Source organism: Spermophilus citellus (assembly GCF_964194105.1).
Source record: "Spermophilus citellus genome assembly, chromosome: 7".
Taxonomy (NCBI): domain Eukaryota; kingdom Metazoa; phylum Chordata; class Mammalia; order Rodentia; family Sciuridae; genus Spermophilus; species Spermophilus citellus.
In genome coordinates this window covers 82935269-82940088 of record NC_138188.1, presented here as the reverse complement: position 1 = coordinate 82940088, position 4820 = coordinate 82935269, and positions in this window count along the sequence as shown.

Below are 4820 nucleotides of genomic sequence, written 5' to 3'. Positions count from 1 at the left end.
CTATCTTCACTACTATTCAATATAGTTCTGGAAACACTGGCCAGAGCAATTAGACAGACGAAAGAAATTAAAGGCATAAAGATTGGAAAAGAAGAACTTAAATTATCACTATTTGCAGATGATATGATTCTATACCTAGAAGACCCAAAAGGGTCTACAAAGAAACTACTAGAACTAATAAATGAATTCAGCAAAGTGGCAGGATATAAAATCAACACGCATAAATCAAAGGCATTTCTGTATATCAGTGACAAAACTTCTGAAACGGAAATGAGGAAAAACACTCCATTCACAATATCCTCAAAAAAGAAATAAAATACTTGGGAATTAACCTAACAAAAGAGGTGAAAGATTTATATAATGAAAACTACAGAACCCTAAAGAGAGAAGTTGATGAAGATCTTAGAAGATGGAAAAATATACCCTGTTCATGGATAGGCAGAACTAACATCATCAAAATGGCAATATTACCAAAAGTTCTCTATAGGTTTAATGCAATGCCAATCAAAATCCCAACGGCATTTCTTGTAGAAACTGATAAAGCAATCATGAAATTCATATGGAAAAATAAAAGACCCAGAATAGCAAAAGCAATTCTAAACAGGAAGTGTGAATCAGGTGGTATAGCGATACCAGATTTCAAACTATATTACAGAGCAATAGTGACAAAAACAGCATGGTACTGGTACCAAAACAGGCGGGTGGACCAATGGTTTAGAATTGAGGACATAGAGACTAATCCACAAAGTTACAACTACCTTATATTTGATAAAGGGGCTAAAAGCATGCAATGGAGGAAGGATAGCATCTTCAACAAATGGTGTTGGGAAAACTGGAAATCCATATGCAACAAAATGAAACTGAATCCCTTTCTCTCACCATGCACAAAAGTTAACTCAAAATGGATCAAGGAGTTTGATATCAAACCAGTGACTCTGCATCAGATAGAAGAAAAAGTTGGTTCCGATCTACAGATTGTGGGGTCGGGCTCCAAATTCCTTAATAGGACACCCATAGCACAAGAGTTAACAACAAGAATCAACAAATGGGACTTAATTAAACTTAAAAGTTTTTTCTCAGCAAGAGAAACAATAAGAGAGGTAAATAGGGAGCCCACATCCTGGGAACAAATTTTTACTCCTCACACTTCAGATAGAGCCCTAATATCCAGAGTATACAAAGAACTCAAAAAATTAGACAATAAGATAACAAATAACCCAATCAACAAATGGGCCAAGGACCTGAACAGACACTTCTCAGAGGAGGACATACAATCAATCAACAAGTACATGAAAAAATGCTCACCATCTCTAGCAGTCAGAGAAATGCAAATCAAAACCACCCTAAGATACGATCTCACTCCAGTAAGATTGGCAGCCACTATGAAGTCAAACAACAACAAGTGCTGGCGAGGATGTGGAGAAAAGGGTACACTTGTACGTTGCTGGTGGGACTGCAAATTGGTGCGGCCAATTTGGAAAGCAGTTTGGAGATTCCTGGGAAAGCTGGGAATGGAACCACCATTTGACCCTGCTATTGCCCTTCTCGGACTATTCCCTGAAGACCTTAAAAGAGCATGCTACAGGGATACTGCCACATCGATGTTCATAGCAGCACAATTCACAATTGCTAGACTGTGGAACCAACCCAGATGCCCCTCAATAGATGAATGGATAAAAAAAATGTGGCATCTATACACAATGGAGTACTATGCAGCAATAAAAAATGACAAAATCATAGAATTTGCAGGGAAATGGACGGCACTAAAGCAGATTATGCTTAGTGAAGCTAGCCAATCCCTAAAAAACAAATACCAAATGTCTTCTTTGATATAATGAGAGCAAATATGAACAGAACAGGGAGGAAGAGTGGGAAGAAAAGAGTAACATTAATCAGTGACATGAGATGGGAGGGAAAGAGAGAGATGAGGAAAATTGCATGGAAATGAAGGGAGACCCTCACTGCTATACAAACGTACATATAAGAGGTTGTGAGGGGAATGGGAAAATAAACAAGGAGAGAAATGAATTACAGTAGATGGGGTAGAGAGAGAAGAAGGGAGGGGAGGGGAGGGGGGATAGTAGGGGATAGGAAAGGTAGCAGAATACAACAATTACTAATAGGGCATTATGTAAAATTGTGGATGTGTAACCGACGTGATTCTGCAATCTGCATTTGGGGTAAAATTGGGGGTTCATAACCCACTTCAATCTAATGTATGAAATATGATATGTCAAGAGCTTTATAATGTTGTGAACAACCAATAAAAAAAAAGAATATTCATTTTTTCTAATGTAACTTTTTATTCTCTAATCATAACTAGCTCCATCCAAGTTTTGGTGTTGAGCCCTACCTTTATCCGAATATGTAGCTGAATTTACATGAACCATGACACTTAGAAGGATGTTTTCAGACATTTTGATTTCCATGCTTGAATTTTCACTGTGGAACCATAAACTGATTCACATGTATACATATATATTTTTTATATTTGCATACCTCCTATTGAAAAAAATGAACACATTCAACCATTCCACATTGCAAAAAAATGTATATTTTATGTGTTTTCCTACATGTTTTACACATAGATTCACATTAACATGAATACTCATGTTTCTCGGTATTCTTTTCATTCCTTAACCCTATCCCTTCGCCGTTTATAATTTGGTGCTAAGCAGAACCTTATGCCTGCAGCTGATTTTACATGAAATCATAGATACATAGATGGATGTTTACTGGTGCTTTGATTCCCATTCCTGAATTTTCACTGTTTAAACATTAACTGATTCACAAGTATGCACATATATGATTTACATATGCATCACTCATATTTAAAAAAAAAAACGTGTTTTGAAGACCAAATTTAACCATTCACTATTACAAAAAAATGGATATTTTTATGCTTTCCTACAGGCTTTCACTTGATCATACTTATGTATATTCATGTTTCCTCATATATCTTTTCATTCTGTAACTCAAATCCTAGCTCCATGAGAAATGTGGTGCTAATCCTCCTGTTACCACAACACCTACAGCCAATTTTACATGAAACCATAGATTCTTAGATGGATGTTTTTGTGCATTTTGACATCCATGCTTGAATTTTCATTGTGTAGTCATAAACAGATTCACATGTGTACATATAGATCATTTACATTTTCATAACAAGTCTTCAAAATATGTGTACATATGGCCAACAATTCCCCATTGCAAAAATGTACATTTCGATAGGTTATCCTACTTGTTGTCATGTGAACATTCTTACAGACATTCATGTTTCCTGATATACGTTTTCATTCCATGTCCCTAACCCTAGCCCCACCCAAAATTCAGTGCTAAGTCTACCTTTACCGCAACAACTACAGCTGAATTTACATGAAACTATACGTACTGACATGGATGTTTTTGAGCGTTTTGGTTTCCATGTTTGAATTTTCACTACATAGTAAAAAGAGATTCAGATGATGCATATATAGCAGTTACATATGCATACCTACTATTTTTTAAAATGTATTAGTGTGACCAACATTGGACCATTTCCCATTGCCAAAAATGTACATTTCTATATGTTTTCCTACATTTTTCACATGTACTTTCTAATGAATATTCACGTTTCCTGATATAATTTTTCATTTCCTAACCCTAACCCTAGCCCCTCCCAAAATTTGGTGCTAAGCCTACACTTATCCCAAAGACTGCAGCTGACTTTAGGTGAAACCAAGGTTATTTATATAGATATTTATTGGTATTTTGGCTTCCATAACTCAATTTTCAATGTATAATCATAAACTGATTCATATTTATGCATATACATATAATTTACAGTCGTTTAAAAAATGTGTTGGTACAAACAACATTGAACCATTCTTCATTGTAAAAAAATGTACTTATCTCTATGTTTTCCTTGATGTTTTCACACGTACATTCTTATGAATATTCATGTTTCCTGGTATAAGCTTTTTTCCCTAACTCTAACCCTATCTCCTCTTGAAACTTGCTGCTAAGCTACATTTATCTTAACACCTGCAGCTGATTTTCATAAAACCTTAGATACTTAGATAGATATTTTCAGATGTTTTGGCTTCATGCTTGAATTTTCACTATATACTCATAAAGAGATTCACATTAATGCATATATATTATTTACATTTTCATACCTCATTGAGAAATGTGTTTGTAAAAACAACATTGAATTATTCCTCATTCCAAAAAACATACATTCCTATATGTTTCCCTAAATGATTTCACACATACATTCTTATAAATATTCATGTTTCCTGATAATACCTTTTTATTACCTAACCCTAACTCTAGCCCCACCCAAAATTTTGTGCTAAACTTACACTCACTCAACTCCTACAGCTGATTTTACATCAAACCATAGATACTTAGATGGATGTTTTCAGGTGTTTTGGCTTCCATGCTTAAATTTTCACTGTATAATCATTAACAAATTCACATTTATGCATATAAATATAATATACAATTATATCCCTCATATTTAAAAAATTGCTCATTAATAAATATTGAATTATTCCCCATTGCAAAAAAAAAAAAAGTAAATATCTATGTTTTCCTGCATACATTCTTATGGATATTAGGCTTTTGTGTATCATGTTAGTCACCTTTTCACCACTGTGACCTAAATAACTGACAAAAACAATTGAGAAGTGGAAAGGCTTATTTTGGCTTAAGGTTTTAGAGGTTTCAGTCCATGATCAGCTGGCTACACCACTTTAGGCCTGAGTACAAGTATCACATGGAAGACAATGCAGAGCTCACAGCGGCCAGGAAACAGAGAGAAAGATAGGAAGAACCAG